Source organism: Schistocerca cancellata, chromosome 2, assembly GCF_023864275.1.
Source record: "Schistocerca cancellata isolate TAMUIC-IGC-003103 chromosome 2, iqSchCanc2.1, whole genome shotgun sequence".
Classification (NCBI taxonomy): Eukaryota; Metazoa; Arthropoda; class Insecta; order Orthoptera; family Acrididae; genus Schistocerca; species Schistocerca cancellata.
The window spans coordinates 306,333,701-306,351,881 of record NC_064627.1 but is presented as its reverse complement, the minus strand read 5'-3'; positions in this window follow the sequence as shown (position 1 = coordinate 306,351,881).

Here is an 18,181-nt window from a genome sequence, read left to right as displayed (position 1 = left end):
GACCTTGCTGAAGGAGCGGCCACATGTCCACTCACAGGCAGAGCAGGCGATGCCACACGGCCAGCCTCCACATTTACCCTCCGCCTCGTGCGCCGCGAACGCCGTTGAACCCGCCACTCCCCTTGGGGAGAGGGTGGCCCAACCGCGCCCGGTACCCGCGAAGATGTCTCGACATGTTGACTGGAATATACTTTTCAAAGTCAAGGTAGTTAGGATACTGAAGGGTTATACACTGAAGCGCCTAAGAAACTGGTATAGTCATGCGTATCCAAACATAGGGATATGTAAACAGGCAGAATACGGCGCTGCGGTCGGAAACACCTATATAAGACAACACGTGTCTGGCGCAGTTGTTAGATCGTTTACTGGTGCTACAATGGCAGGGTATCAAGATTTAAGTGAGTTTGAAAGTGGTGTTACAGTTGGCGAACGAGCAATTTCACACAGCGTCTCCGAGATAGCGATGAAATGGTGATTTTCCCGTACGACCATTTCACAAGTGTAGCGTGAATATCAGGAATCCGGTACAACATCAACTCTGCGACATCCCTGCGGCCGGAAAAAGATCCTCCAAGAACAGGACTAACGACGACTGAAGTGAATCGTTCAACGTGACACAAGTGCAAACCTGGCGCAAATTGCTGCAAATTTCAGTGCTGGGCCATTAAAAAGTATCAGTGTGCGAACCATTCAACGAGACATCATCGATATGGCTTTCGGAGCCGAAGGGCCACTCGTGTACCCTTGATGACTGCACGACCCAAAGCTTTAAGGCTTGCCTGGGCCCGTCAACACCGACATTGCAGTGATGATGACTGGAGACATGCTGCCTGGTCGGACGAGAATTGTATCGAGCGGATAGATGTGTACGGGTATGAACACCATGAATCCATCAACCCTGCATGTCAGCAGGGGACTGTTCAAGCTAGTGCTTTGTAATGTTGTGGGGCGTGTATAGTTGGAATGATGTTGGACCCCTGATGCGTTTAGATACGACTCTCACAGGTGACACGTATGTAAGGATCCTGTCTGATCACCTGCATCCATTCATGTCCATTGTGCATTCCGACGGACTTGAGCAATTCCAGCAGGACAATGGGACACCCCACATGTCCAGAATTGCTGCAGAGTGGCTCCAGGAACGCTTCCGCTGACCACCAAACAACCCAGACATGAACATTATTCAGCATATCTGGGAGGCCTTGCAACAAGCTGTTCAGAAGAGATCTCCACCCCATCGTACTCTTACGGATTTATGGCCAGCCCTGCAGAATTCATGGGGTCAGTTCCCTCCAGCACTACTTCAGACATTAGTCGAGTCCATGCCAGGGTCGTTTTGCGGCTCTTCTACGTACTGGCGAGGGCCCTACACAATATTAGGCAGGTGTACCAGTTTCTTTGGCTCTTCGGTGTATATAAAGGCTGTACAAAAACGAGACCGCAGTTAAGATTCGAAGGACATGCAAGTAGAAGTTGAGATGGGAGTGGCAGAAGGTTGTAGCCTATGCTCAATGTTGTTCAGTTTGTGTAGTGAGCAAACAGTAAAGGAATTCGGGGTAGGGAATTAAAGTGTACAGAAAACAAATGAAAATCTTCGAGGTTTGCTGGAGATATTATAATTCTGTCAGAAACAGGAATTGGCTTGTGTGTAGTGTCTCGAGAAGAGGACATAAGATGAGCACCAGCGAAAGTAATTCGAGGGTAATGGGATTCAACCGAACTGAATCAGGCGTTGCTGTGGGGTTAGAATAGAAAATGACTTGGTAAAAGTGCTAGATGAATTTTGCTATTTCCGTAGCAAAAGTTATGATGATGGTCGAAGTAGAGAAGATATTGAATGCAGACTGGCAATGGTAAGAAAAGTGTTTTTGAAGATGAAATTTGTTAACATCAGATATAAGTTTAATCACAGACGATTTTCAGAAAACAGGAAATTTGTATTTATGTCTTATCGCCTTGTGAGTATAATTCTACTACACAGTGTGAATATGCAGTAACGGTAAATGAGGCACAAGCTCAGATATGGTGGGGAGAGGGGGGAAAGAGGAGATCGACGGAGGGGCGGGAGGAAATGGTTATGGGTAACAGAAAGGAGCAGTGGAAAAAGAGAGAGGGCCAGGAGTAGATGGAGAAAGAATGGGGAGGAGAAGATGAAGAGTGAAAGGGGCGAGGAGGTGATGGACAGAGAGAGGGACAAGAAGAGGGGAGGAGATGGACAAATAGAGGGGGGGGGAGAAGATTGAGAGAGACTGGTGGGGGTGGGGGCGGGGAGGAAAGACATTAAATGATATATCCAATTCCCATACATATTGTGTGCTTTCTCTTTCCTTTCCAACCATCCAGACGCAGCCACAGCAGCCCGTGGCCGAGTACAGCTACTTTTCTAATACATTTCACGTATCCGTCCTTTTATTTTGCTTCGGGCGAATGCCGGGATGGTTCCTTCGAAAGGGCATGGCCGACTTCCCTCCCCATCCTTCCGATTGTTTCGCTGTTTGCTCTTCTTCAAACTAACGGACTAACCAAACTTTTTATTTGCCTGTGTAAGAAGTTTTTGGATTTGTGCAGACCACATTGGCACACTGTACTCCGGAGAAAATCTTCGACCCAGGAAAATCTCCGACCCAGCCGGGGATCGAACCCGGGCCCGTAGGATTGACATTCCGTCGCGCTGACCACTTTTTTTTATTATTATCTCATTTTCTTCGTTTTCGTTCGTTGTATCTGCTCAGGGCAGACGTCACGAGACAACCGTTTCAGTTCGTCCTTGATCCATTAACTCAGTTTTTTTTTTTTTTATTACAGAGGGCAGCAAACCCTCCGACCGAACACGCTGAGCTACCGTGCTGGCGACCACTCAGCTACCGGGGGCGGAGATAACGAAGTATGATTGTGGTGCAATGTCTTTCGAACGGCGAAAAGGAAGTTGCGGGTGGAACGCAGTTAAGGGACAGACTGTTTCCCCGCTCCCCACCCTACCCCTCGCTCGCGTGGGAAAACTGACCGTCGGCTGGAGCCACGGTGGTCAGCAGCAGCACAAGGGGGATAGCTTAAAGCTCGAAGCAATAACGGATCATGTCCAGTAGCGACAACATAATAACCTTAAGTAGACGCACTCAGTGAAAATACGCCGTGACGGTAAACGCCCGACTGCAGACGGCAATAAATTACAGCACGGTTTTCCGGTTTCGGCCGAAAGGGTAGAGGCGAGTAACGACGGCCATTTATAAGGCGAGTCAGCGGCGGTCATATCAGAATATCTATATTCTTTCTCGGCGGGCCGTAAATAACGTATTGTCGAGTCGGTCGGCGGCGACCGCTGTGCCAGTTTCCGCCGCGCTGACAAACAGCCGCGGTCGCGCCGCGGTCACCTGCTCCGCCGCGTCGCGCATGCGCAGTCCGCGCGGCGGCCTGTGCCGTACCGCTGTCTGTTGGCACCTGCTGAGGAGGTCCGGGCGGCGACGCGCTGCAATTTACGGCCGCCGGCGGGTCGAGGCGACGCGCCTGATTGTCGACGTCGATAAATCGCGGCGTGGCAGCGCCACCTGGCCGCGCGACACGCTCATTACACGCTGCGCCCCGCCAGCACAGGTGCCGCGGTCGCAGACACAGAAAGGCGACGCGCCGCTGTACTAGACCACTGGCAGTTACAGTAGTGGAAATCTGTAAGAAGGCAGGGTACCTACGAAAGTGATAATACAATGTCTGAAGCATTCTTGTATCGAATTTATTATGAAATTAGTAGATACCTATAAGACACAAAAATCATCACGGAATTACATAGTTACTTTCATAATACGAATAACAAAATAATGCGTGTGCATTTCCTGTATGGTAATTGATAAAGGGCACTCCCTGTCCTGTTGCGTTATTGCAGTGCTAGTACTTCGTCCAACCTCAAGAATTCTCTTCGGCAGTGATTTTGTTAGGATTTGTAGTTCTTGCAGAGAAATTGTCGCCCATTCTTCTACCCCTACATCTACATCTACAACCATACTCCGCAAGCCACCTGACGGTGTGTGGCGGAGGGTACCTTGAGTACCTATATCGGTTCACTCTTCTGTTCCAATCTCGTATTGTCCGTGGAAAGAAAGATTGTCGGTATGCCTCCGTGTGGGCTCTAATCTCTCTGATTTTATCCTAATGGTCTCATCGCGAGAGGGAGCAATATACTGCTTGACTCTTCGGTGAAGGTATGTTCTCGAAACTTCAACAAAAGCCCGTACCAAGCTACTGAGCGTCTCTCTTGCAGAGTCTTCCACTGGAGTTTATCTATCATCACCGTAAAGCTTTCGTGATTACTTAATGATCCTGTAACGAAGCGCGCTGCTCTGCGTTGGATCTTCTCTATCTCTTCTATCAACCCTATCTGGTACGGATCCCACACTGGTGACCAGTATTCAAACAGTGGGCGAACAAGCGTACTGTATCCTGCTTGCTTTGTTTTCGGATTGCATTTCCTTAGGATTCTTCCAATGAATCTCAGTCTGGCATCTGCTTTACCGCCGATCAACTTTATATGATCATTCCATTTTAAATCACTCCTAATGCCTACTCCCAGATAATTTATGGAATTAACTGCTTCCAGTTGCTGACCTGCTATATGGTCGCTAAATTATAAGGGATCTTTCTTTCTATGTATTCGCAGCACATTACACTTGTCTACTTTGAGATTCAATAGCCATTCCCTGCACCATGCGTCAATTCGCTTCCATTCCTCCTGCATTTCAGTACAATTTTCCATTGTTACAACCTCTCGCTATACTACAGCATCAGCCTCAAAAAGCCTCAGTGAACTTCCGATGTTATCCAGAAGGTCATTTATATATATTGTGAACAGCAGCGGTCCTACAACACTCCCCTGCGGCACACCTGAAATCACTCTTACTTCGGAAAACTTCTCTCCATTGAGAATGACATGCTGCGCTCTGTTATCTAGGAACTCTTCAATCCAATCACACAATTAGTCTGATAGTCCATATGCTCTTACTTTGTTCATTAAACGACTGTGGGGAACTGTAGCAAATGCCTTGCGGAAGTCAAGAAACACGGCATCTACCTGAGAACCCGTGTCTGTGGCCCTCTGAGTCTCGTGGACGAATAGCGCGAGCTGGGTTTCACATGACCGTCTTTTTCGAAACCCATGCTGATTCCTACAGAGTAGATTTCTAGTCTCCAGAAAAGTCTTTATACTCGAACATAATACGTGTTCCAAAATTCTACAACTGTTCGACGTTAGAGATATAGGTCTATAGTTCTGCACATGTGTTCGACGTCCCTTCTTGAAAACGGGGATGACCTATGCCCTTTTCCATTCTTTTGGAACGCTACGCTCTTCTGGAGATTTAAGGTACACCGCTGCAAGAAGTGGGGCAAGTTCCTTCACGTACTGTGTGTAAAATCGAAATGGTATCCCATCAGGTCCAGCGGCCTTTCCTCTTTTGAGCGATTTTAATTGTTTTTCTATCCCTCTGTCATCTATTTCGATATCTACCATTTTGTCATCTGTATAACAATCTAGAGAAGGAACTACAGTGCAGTCTTCCTCTGTGTAACAGCTTTGGAAAAAGACATTTAGTATTTCGGCCTTTAGTCTGTCATCCTCTGTTTCAGTACCATTTTGGTCATAGAGTGTCTGGACATTTTGTTTTGAGCCACCTACCGCTTTGACATAAGACCAAAATTTATTAGGATTTTGTGCTAAGTCAGTACAAAGAACTTTACTTTCGAATTCATTGAACGCCTCTCGCATAGCCTTCTCGTATCTCTCTTTTCAGCTGACATACGGCCTCAAATTGCTTTCTCTTCCGATAAACAAGCTTGGCAAGTATTCTACAAAGCTTTTGCCAAGGGGTTCAGATCTGTGCTACGTGCAGTCCAGGGCAAGACATCCATATCTTTATATTCAAAACACTTTGTGGTTCTAGCAGAATCACACACAGCCCCCTAGGTGCTCATGCATTCTAGTCTGTTCTGTCCCTAGAATCTGGGAGTACATGTTGGAGTTCATTCTAGTCTCCATCCAAGCAATGCATGATTTATCTTTAGGGTAGAAGACTGCCCAAATCATAACACTTCCACCAAAATTTCTGCTCAGTCTGACCTGTTGCTTTGTTCGCAGATCATTCTAGTATTATTGAAATCCATTTGACCCATCTAAATTAAACTTCTTCTCATTTCTGAGAATCAGTGTATACCGTTATGGATCCATGATAAGCTTTTTAGGAAATTCCAATCTAGTCGTTTAGGTTTGGGGTTAGAGGTGGTTTCTGCAGTCATTTCTTGAATACAGAATGTTTGTCATTTGACAAAATCTGTCATACATATCTAACAGATATAGCAGCAATATGAGAATAACGGTTTGTGACCCTTGCTTTCCTCAAAAGTAACGAAATTATCTATCACTGTACTTAAATGGTTCAACTTCTTGGCGTTTTGACGATTTGAGAGTTCCATATCCTTGGACGCACCGATTTTTCCTTTTTCATGATATGGTAACTGTTTTCCGCGTGACATTGTCACAGTCGTGATAATTTACTCAACACGCTCTGTCACTAATGGAGTCTGTCTTTTGTATGTCCATCCTTTTAGCAGGAGGTCTCTGCGTCATTTTCAGTCGGCGTCCGATCTGCAATAAACAATCGTACAACACTGCACAGTGCCGAGTGCCTTAATGACGAGTTCTACCCTCTACCACGTGAATATTTGATATCTTGTCATGTACTGTACTACTGGCATTAAAAGCGATACCATTTGATTGCATTTCAAGTTATACTAGATCTCCTTATACCGATTTCCAGTACTGTAGCTCAGGGTGCGTTTCTATTGCAACCACGTTGGCCGTACATCCCAGTCATTCCCCGGCTATGATGGAACAAATCCACTGTCTTGCGGGCACAAGTAACCTGCAGCATCACTGCTTGTCACGATCCTCACCAGGCGAAGATATCAAGTTGGTTTGTGGTTGAAGCAGCGACTATTGCCGGCCGTCCTGAAACTTGTACATCTACATACATATTCCGCAGGCCACGACGGAGAGAACCTTCTATCTGTACTTTCATTTCCTGTTCCACTCGTATGGATCGAAGGAAAAACAACCGTCTATTTGCCTCCGTTCGAATCCTAATTTCTTCACAGTCCTTACGAGAAATCGTTGATGGCAGTACTATCGCTCTACAGTCAGCCACTGTTTCGGAAGAAGATGTAAGGTGGCTATAATTTCGCAACTTACAAGAACTCATCCACATACTCTTCCGCGATCTACAAACACAATTAGGTATCATGTGATATGTTGTACATCGTATATATGAATATATAAAGGAGACTGACATTGTAACGTACGTCTTGTAAATAATTGTTAACGCTTATGGCTATAATTTCGCAACTTACAAGAACTCATCCACATACTCTTCCGCGATCTACAAACACAATTAGGTATCATGTGATATGTTGTACATCGTATATATGAATATATAAAGGAGACTGACATTGTAACGTACGTCTTGTAAATAATTGTTAACGCTTATTGCATGAAATGTGACGGAGTGTCTTTATTATAAAAACGGCGTAATGAATGATTGCCTATACTAATAAAGGTTGGAACGCCAGTGGAGATGAAACGGCAGGCAGAACTCAAGCTCTGGGTGGAAGGCCCGCACAGGTGTTGGTCCTGTTTAAAAACAGGAAGTAACTAGACAAACGACGTGGCATCTGAGCACTGGAGCACAATAGGGTGACGGGCGGCCGCTATTGTACGAGGTGCATTCAAGTTCTAAGGCCTCCGATTTTTTTTCTAATTAACTACTCACCCGAAATCGATGAAACTGGCGTTACTTCTCGACGTAATCGCCCTGCAGACGTACACATTTTTCACAACGCTGGCGCCGTGATTCCATGGCAGCGGCGAAGGCTTCTTTAGGAGTCTGTTTTGACCACTGGAAAATCGCTGAGGCAATAGCAGCACGGCTGGTGAATGCGCGGCCACGGAGAGTGTCTTTCATTGTTGGAAAAAGCCAAAAGTCACTAGGAGCCAGGTCAGGTGAGTAGGGAGCATGAGGAATCACTTCAAAGTTGTTATCACGAAGAAACTGTTGCGTAACGTTAGCTCGATGTGCCGGTGCGTTGTCTTGGTGAAACAGCACACGCGCAGCCTTTCCCGGACGTTTTTGTTGCAGTGCAGGAAGGAATTTGTTCTTCAAAACATTTTCGTAGGATGCACCTGTTACCGTAGTGCCCTTTGGAACGCAATGGGTACGGATTACGCCCTCGCTGTCCCAGAACATGGACACCTTAATTTTGTCAGCACTGGCGGTTACCCGAAATTTTTTTGGTGGCGGTGAATCTGTGTGCTTCCATTGAGCTGACTCGCGCTTTGTTTCTGGATTGAAAAATGGCATCCACGTCTCATCCATTGTCACAACCAACGAAAAGAAAGTCCCATTTATGCTGTCGTTGCGCGTCAACATTGCTTGGCAACATGCCACACGGGCAGCCGTGTGGTCGTCCGTCAGCATTCGTGGCACCCACCTGGATGACACTTTTCGCATTTTCAGGTCGTCATGCAGGATTGTGCGCACAGAACCCACAGAAAAGCCAACTCTGGAGGCGATATGTTCAACAGTTATTCAGCGATCCCCCAAAACAATTCTCTCCACTTTCTCGATCATGTCGTCAGACCGGCTTGTGCGAGCCCGAGGTTGTTTCGGTTTGTTGTCACACGATGTTCTGCCTTCATTAAACTGTCGCACCCACGAACGCACTTTCGACACATCCATAACTCCATCACCACATGTCTCCTTCAACTGTCGATGAATTTCAATTGGTTTCACACCACGCAAATTCAGAAAATGAATGATTGCAGGCTGTTCAAGTAAGGAAAACGTCGCCATTTTAAGTATTTTAAACAGTTCTCATTCTCGCCACTGGTGGTAAAATTACATCTGCCGTACGGTGCTGTCATCTCTGGGACGTATTGACAATGAACGCGGCCTCATTTTAAAACAATGCGCATGTTTCTATCTCTTACCAGTCTGGAGAAAAAAAAATCGGAGGCCTTAGAACTTGAATGCACCTCATAGTAGGGGCCGGAAGGATGACCGGATAATACTTCCGAACGCTGAAAATCTTGGACAGAAGTGAGAGGAACGAAGAAGCGGCACCTCGGAAATCACGCAGGCTGGATTATTTCTAAGGATTTTGACTCAGGAGCGTACCATTGAACGAGTATAGGTTTTTCCTCGCAAACTTTCCTCGCTGGACGATAAAAGACTAAAATATGGTTGGTCGGCGTTCGGAAGAATCTGTAGAGAGGAAGAATATTCCGTGGTTTTGAGAATATGATTCGTTTTCGGAATTACGATGGTGGGGAGCCAAGCCTTGTTGGGAAGCCAGCGTTGGAGAGACGAGGTCTTCCGTTGTGAGCGCCCGTGTGTGACAGTCGCTCGATATCAGCTTTTGTTGGTACAGACGGACTTGCTGTCTTTGCTCTCAGAGTTTATAGTTAGAACAGTTTGGAACTGTACTGTTTGCGAACCTATACGATTCTAGACTTCACCTCCGGGTTGGAAGTCGTCGTTGAGTACGCAGCGTTCAGTAATTGAGAGCTCTTCCTCTACCTATACTTACGTTGAGACTTTGTGGTTGGAAGTTCGCGTTTTTCGTCTGTAGAACACAGAGAGGAGAAGACAGTATTAGAGTATATTAGTCAGAGGATCGCCTTCTGCCCTCCTAGATTTTGAAAGAGTTTATTTGTGGCTGGAGTTGTTCCATCGTTGCAGACGAGTACGAGAACCATCTCTTCGACGCACCGGACGCAGTACATACGGTGATATCGCAAATTGCTTAAGCTTATTAGGGCTATAAAAGCTAAACAGCTGTGATCACGTTAGTTTATTTCCACTGAGGTTCCACACCACAGTAGATCGTCTTTGAAAGGAGTGTCTTCTAGTGTTTGTATGTAGATGATGTCAGTCATTTCGCGTTATTGATATTAGACCACGCAGTCATAATAAGGGGCAGAGTTGGGCAATTGATCAGTAATTTGCTTAGAAAATGTAAACTTTGTAATATAAAGGTTTCTTTTTAATCTACAATAAATATATAAACAGGAATAACGTTTATCATTTAGTAGGATTAGTGCCTTCGTCATTCATTTATGTTTAGATTGTAATTTATAGAATTAAGAGATCCTAATATCTGCTTCAGGGGTAGTCAGACAAGGCCAGATCTTCATTTTACGTTTATTATTTTCCGTTGCGCACATTCATTTTACACCCGCCTGAAGTAGCATCTTGGAAAGAATGTCTTCCCTCCAGGAAGTTCAATTTCAGTTCACAGAGCATTTCCGTAATACTAGCGTGTTGCTCGGAACTACCGGTAACGAATCATTGGTATTCATTATACTGTATTTCTAGAAAGCTTAGGTCCAACAGCCGGTATTGTAGACTATTTAGCCGTGACAAGTCACCTTGTCCGGGATGTGCCACGTAGCGGCTAGTCTACTTTGCAGCAGAACTGAACAGAGTCAAAGGAAGAACGCGTGACACTGACGCCTCAAAGAATTTTGAGAACTACGAGATCTCCAAGGCCATTAAGGACACAAAAACAGGGAAAGCTTCAGGCACAGACGGCGTACACCCAAAATTTTTGAAGCATTGCGGCCCCAATGCTCTACGATGGATGACAGAAATCTTCAACAACACATCACAGACACGAAGGCTGACAGCCCTTTCTAAGAGAACCAAAATCATAGCATCCTAAAACCGGGAAAGACAGGAAAGCACCCTGAAGACTTCAGACCCATAGCTCTCCTGTGCGTCTGCTACAAATTGCTCGAGAGGCTCATTCTTAACAGAATGAAACCCACTGTTGCGGAGAACACACCAGTTGAAAATGTTGGCTTCAGACCTAAAACAAGCTGCAGCGACCAGGTACTAGCAGTAACCACACATATCAAAAGGGGCTTTAAAGAAAAAAAATCCACGGCTGCATTTATTGATCCGTCGTCTGCATATGACATAGTATGCTGCTGAAATTCTTACGCATCATACCTTGTAAAAAACTGGCCACACCACTTAACAACACTCTGGCAAATAGACATATCGAAGTACACCTTAATGGCAAGAAAAGCCGCAACTACCAACTCAATGATGGCCTTCCCCAGGGATCAGTTCTTTGCCCTCTGCTCTTCAATATATACATATCTGACCTACCAAACACCCATTCTAAAAAGTTCATTTACGCCGACGACATATGTTTACCACAAGCTGCGACATTGTCGCGAATAAAACAGTGACTCGCATATACAATAAGTTTCCTTTAATTTACGTCTATGATCACAAACTTTTTGTTAACAGATTACCGGTTTCGGTCTATAATGACCATCAGCAGCTCTGTTTTATAAAAACAAAGTCCTAATGTACTGCAGCCGTAGTGGCAGCGTCAAACGTTAAATGCAGAATCAGCACCAGCATCGTCAAATATATATAAATAACATCATATGCACGAGTCATGTTGTCAGTAGCACTACTGTTCAAAACAAGCTGCCGGTAATCTGTTAACAAAAAGTTTGTGACCATAGACGTAAATTAAAGGAAACTTATGACAGAGGATCTATGTTTAATTAGCAAATCTGTCGAGACATCAGAAATTACACTTGTAAACGACCTGAGAAAGATTTATGAACATTTCCAAGTAAGGCGACTACAATCCGACGCCATGAAGACAGATACAGCCTGCTTTCACCTAAACCACAAGTAGACACTATATGCACCCAGAATCGCTTTGAGAAACCAAATGTTGAGATACAACCCTCAACCAAAATACCTGGGAGTAACGCTTGACCGCACAGAGCCCACCAGGAGAAGACAGCCTGAAAAATAAAAACTAGAAATAACATAATCCAAAAACTGTCAGGAAATGGCTGGGGAACGTATGCAATAACCCTCAGGACATCGGCCCTTACTTTTGTCTGTTCAACAGCAGAATACTGCAGCTCTACGTGGTTAAATAGCGGCCATACAAGAGCAGTAGCTACGCAATGGTACTATCGGGAACCATTAATTCAACACCAGCCCAGCGGCTCCCTGTTCTGTCTAACATTCATCCTACACACTTACGAAGACAGCTAGAACAGCAAAAAGAGTGGCAAAAATGCCTAGACAACCGTCAACTTCATGTCCATCAAGGCCTCATCTCCCAATGTCGACTAAGGTCTCGTAAACCTTTAGGGAAGGTGAGAGAGGGTTTAGTAAGACACAATTTTAACATTGATGATGCTTGGCATCCAGAATGGTCTTCCTCCAACCCAGACTCAAATAATCTAATCAAAAGCCCGAGCCATCGCCCTGTCGGATTTGAGCTACCAAGGAGATGCTGGACATCACCCAACTGGTTCAGAATAGGGCTTGGAAATTGTCACTACTGGAGGTATAAATGGGGCGTGGTTGATAGATCTGACTGCGACTGTGTACGCAACAAACAGACATTACAGCACATCGCCACTGAATGCCCTTTAAGGAAATTCCAAGGCACCTTCCAGGATCTTGATTTGCTTAAGGGAGAAGCTACCGCCTGGTAGTGGCTGAAAGGTCTGGACATCCATCCTTGAGCAGTACAGTAATGCCAACTATATGGGCACCTTATGGAATTATACGTCACTTATTATTTTGTTCTATGTGACTTGATATTACATATATTTATCCTTATCAGTCTTTTATTTTATAATAAGTATGTACTGTACACATATCTTTCATCTCAGAATTTACCAGATGCTGTATTACTGATGTAATTTTATGCTATATTTAAAGCCATACGAAATAAGTAAAAAAAAGCGTAACAAATCTGTTTTTCTTTAAGCCGTCATAGTAGGATACCAAACACTCGGGCAGTACTCAAGAATTCGTCACACAAATGTTCGGAAAGCATTCATCTTCATAAATGAGCTACCCTTCGCTACAATTCCCCCCAATAAACTGAAGTCAACCATTCACTTTCCCTACGATCTACCTTACATTCTCGTTCCATTACATATCGCTTTCCAACGTTGTGACTATATATATAATCGACATGACTGTGACAAACAGCATACCATCAACATTGTTTTCAAACATTATATGGCGCTTTTCTCTTTTTCCGACCCATAAAAAGTAAACTTGTATTTCTCTACATTTAGAGCAAGCCGCCATTCATCACACCGAATAGAAATTCTGACTGTTATCCTGTCATCCTGTAATCTCTCAAGACACTACGACCTGATCAGCAAACAGTCACAGACTACCGCTCACCCTGTCTGTTAGTTCATTTAATTAATTAGTTAGTTTGTAACATAACTGGTCTGCTACATGCGACCTTTATTCTATACGATCTTTATTCTATCTGTTTTCTTAACTGCGATGGGAGAATGGACACATGTAGTGACTGTTGGAGCCAAGTTCCGATATTTTTCTCTTATGCAACAGCTCAGGCGAGTCAGCATCGTGCCTGGGAGGCCTGGTCGCTTTAGAACACAGGGCTCTATCCCCTAAGCTTCGCAACGGTCGCTAAATTCTAAGAACTGCAATGAAATCGTTGGCCGGGAGGCCCCATTCGGGGAAGTTCGGCCGCCAAGTGCAAGTCTTATTGCAATCGACCCCACAATGGGCGACCTGCGCGTCGGTGATAAGAATGAAATGGTGACGACAACACAACAGCCATCCCCGAGCGGAGAAAATCTCCAACCCCTCCGGGAATCGAACCCGGGCCCGCTTGTATGGGAGGGGATCACGTTATCACCCAGCAGGCGGACTCTAAGAACCGAGAAGATGCCTGTGACCATTCTTGTTCGGCAAGACAGAGCGCGCCCTTTGAAGTCAGAAAGTTCTATCGAGTCCCGGAAATGTTCGCAAATGTGACGAATCTGCTCTTCCTGCAGAGCACTGAAGTATGCGACTCCGCCATTTTGTGCTTCCAGACAGTGAAACCTTTTCGTATTCTGGGAGCTCCCAGCAGCCGCCCACCTCTATTTTTGGTTTAACCAATGAGCGACGATACAGCAATCGTTGTGCCAGCCTCCAGACAACTAAGGAATACGCAGTAGGCGATATTCAAGAATTTTAGCTGTTCCTTCCCCGTGCTTTGTGCTGGAAAGAGAAAACCTGGGTTGTCAGGCTGGTAGGGGAACTCGGGGCAGAACGGGGTAGTGGGGCACAATGGGAAATAGCTCTTTTCTACATTGGACAGTGCTGCAACCTGTTGCATGGGCATGTAACTATTTCTACGAATGGAAGGGAAGTCAGGGCAGCCATTTTGATTTAGTGTGAAGTGCGAGATCTAAGTGAATTGTCTGTCACGTTATCGCTTGCGTTGTTCTAACGTTTGGTGAATTTCAACGCCAGGTAATCTGTTAATTGTTAATTGTATACCCAAAAATGACACAGTCCTTTAAAGTGCATGGCATTTGTTATACTTTAGTTATTTAATGCGTTTAAGTACGTCAGTTATTACAATCCATAAAAGTTGTTAACCTCAAAAGTGCTCTTGGGGCTGTTCCAGATGGTGCGAACGTACATGAAAAAGACTGATAGACAACAATGGGACGTAAAAGCGATGGAAATGGAAATTTCAGCCGTTTCATCTCCCCAATGGGATTTTTAAAAGCATCTAAGGAGTTCAACGTACTGAAATCAACATTGGAAAGATATGTGCCTAAAGCTACGAATAATTCTAATTACATAATTGGCAAAACAGATGGGAAATTTAAAAAGGTGTTCACTGCAGAACAAGAACATGAGCTGGTAACATATCTCAAGTCAATGGAAAGCAGATTTTTTGGTCTAGCAATGAAAGATCTCAGATCACTAACCTATCAACTAGCCGAAAGAAATGGCTTACCACACAGATTTGACAAACAAACTAGTTAAGCTGGACAAGACTGGGTTAAAGGATTTATTACGACGCATCCTACACTGTCTATTCGCAAGCCAGAAAATACTTCTGGTGCTCGAGCAGTGGGATTCAACAAAGTATCGGTTTCACAGTTTAACTCTCTTCTCAACAAAGTTATTGATAAGTACAAGCTGACTGCTGACAAAATATTCAATTTTGATGAAAGTGGCTTGACAGTTAACCCTAAAACTCAGTCGAAAATAAAAGCACTTAAGGAAAAAAGGCAAGTAGGAGCGGTAACATCTTCAGAACGTGGAGAAACCGTTACAGCAGTCATCTGCATGTCTGCATCTGGGTTATACAAGCCGTCCGTGCTTATCTTTCCAAGGAAGAAGAAGAAACAAGAATTTGAGCTTGGATTGCCTCCAGGAGGCTGGTCTGAAGTTCACCCCTCGGGGTGGATCACTAGCGAATTATTTCTAGTATGGTTTAGAAAGTTTATCAGATTTTCTAAGGCCAAGAAAGAATCACCTGTGCTTCTAATTGTTGATGGACATTCAAGTCACACTAAAATCCTGGAGAAGCTTGATATGGCTAGAGACAATCGTGTAGTCCTCCTTTGTTTGCCGCCACACACTTCACATAAGTTACAACCCCTGGACGAAACCTTTTTCAAGCCCCTGAGTTGTTATTACAGTGAAGAGATAAAAAAAATGGCCACGGAGCCATCCAGGAAAAGTTGTCACTCTTTTCGAAATATCATCGCTATTTGGGGCCGCATTTTTATGTGCTGCAACGATGCTGACGGCTATAAATGGCCTTAAGAGAACTGGAATATGGCCGTCTGACCTGAAAGTGTTTTCAGACGCAGACTACCTCCCATCAGCGCCAACAGATACTCAGTTCGAAAACTGCGAAAGTCGGACTACAAACTCTACAGTTGGACAATGTAACACATTGATTACAGGCTCTCCAGTGTCTACTGAACCTGCCACTAATAGGCCTACGACTAAGGCTGACCAAGGTTCAATCATTGACCCCCAGGCTGGAAGTTCATGGATGCCAGACTCTCCCAACCAGCTATGTTCGCCGAACAACTCATCTTTCCAGATATCGCCCGAGGCTGTCATTCCAATCCCACTAAATACTCGGCGGACTAAAAGACGAAAAGGAGAAACCGCCGTATTAACAGATTCTCCTTATAAGAAGGAACTGCAGAATGCTGTCGCACGTAAAGTAGGTCTACAGAAAGGAGGGGGGTGCACTAATATGAACAATGTTAGAACAGAGACGTCAGGTGCAATGCAACTTAAGGCAAAAATATCAAACTATACACCGAAAGAAACCAAAACAGAGGACATCAAAGACCTTAAGAAAAATAAAAGGAAGAAGACGATGGAGAACAGAGAATCAGAGAGAGAGGATGCTGACTGTCTCTACTATGGGGACTTCTACTCCGTTTCTAATGAGAGTTGGGTCGCATGTCAGAGGTGTTTCAAGTGGACACACAATTCATGTGCTGGCATAGACAGTGAAGATGAAGAGGAAATACTGAATTGTGACTATTGTCGAAAGGACTAGTAGTTAGTGGTTTGTTGGTTATTAAGCATTGTACATTTTTCAGAATGACATTAAAATATTTTCTTATTTTGAAGAATGACTTTCTAATTCTTTAAATTACACATTTCTTAGTCTGAATTGCCTTTTATACAACATTTTGTCATAGTTTAATACGATATTCGTAATTCAAATTCAACGTTTATGCAATAATTTGACAAAAAATAACCTTATCCCATTCAGCCCTGTGGGTGGGGCGGAACGGGAAATATGCAAGACTTTCCTTCAAAAATTGTAAAAAATTCAAAATGTATTGTTTTAAGTGATTTTAAAATAAGGTACATTAGGTTACACTACAAGGTGTTTTTTTTTTTTAATTTTAAGAAGTGTTTCCTTGTGTTCACTTATTTTATACAAATTTTATACAATTGTATCCCGTTCCGCCCCGAGTTCCCCTAATAGTGATAGACTCTTCCCTCCAGGATGTGGTGTTCTGGAGAGATGGATTGTGGCTGTAGAGAGGGCAGCGACCGGTGCGTGGGTCTGCGAAGTTCAGTTTTCGATCGCCGAGACACAGGTCTGCAGCACTGGATGAGTTTATTGTTTGAATAAGTGTTGCAGTTTCACAGCAGCGCAATCGTTTTTACCTCTGTAAAATTTGCAACATGTGTGTCCTTTGGCTCGCCACTTGTGTTGCATTTTTAGTAATTAAGAGTTGGATTTAGTATTCAACAGTTGCCTGTAACTGCATTTGTAAGCTGCTCAGGATATTGGAAGGCCAGCTGCACTTCCGCTAGCAGTCTTCCTTGTTTTTAGTTTCTGTTGGTCGCAAAGAACTGGGGTGTAATAAATTGTCTGGTTTGATAAATCGCTCTTCTTTGTTAATAATCAGTTTAACGGTGTTGCACGTCCAAGTTTGTGAATATGTGAGCATTTCGTGGACATGACTTTTTGTTTCAACCTAGCTTCTTCTTATTATACCATTCTTACAACATATTCAATCTTTTGTGACAATCGTTGGCCTCAGATTATACTCTACATCAACTTAATAAACTAAAGTAATTGGAAGTCATCCATTTAACTTATTTCACGCAACTTCGTAACTCTGAATAGGCGACCTTTAATTACTGAAAATTTTATAAATATCTTCAGTCACATTTGTTTATTTTAATATGTGCAGCGAATCCTTGCAGTAAAGGCGTGAAATCGCTGGGAGAGTTTTCTGAGTTCGTGAAGCGCGGCAGGCTGATTGCACGACTGCTGACAAATCCCAAAACGTCTCAAATGGTTCAAATGGCTCTAAGCACTATGGGACTTAACATCTGAGGTCATCAGTCCCCTAGACTTACAACTACCTTTACAACTACCTAAACCTAACTAACCTAAGGACATCACACACACCTATGCCCGAGGCAGGATTCGAACGTGTGACCGTAGCAGCAGTGCGATTCCGGACTGAAGCGCCTAGAGTCGCTCGGCAACAGCGGCAGACTAGTCACTGAGAACGTTGAAATAAGCGTCCTGGTTTATGTTCACGGTAACGTGAATGAATAGGGCCAAGTCGTCGTGCAAAAAACACTCGCGAAGGTACATTCAACGGGTCTTTCTTCTGGTGATACGCTTCATCGCTTATAATATCAAAAGATACCGATATATCACAGTTTGGCAAAGCACTGGCATCGAAAACTCTGTCTTCCGTCTAACAAAAGTAGTTCTAAGTCTAGGGGACTGATGACCTCAGATGTTGAGTCCCATAGTACTT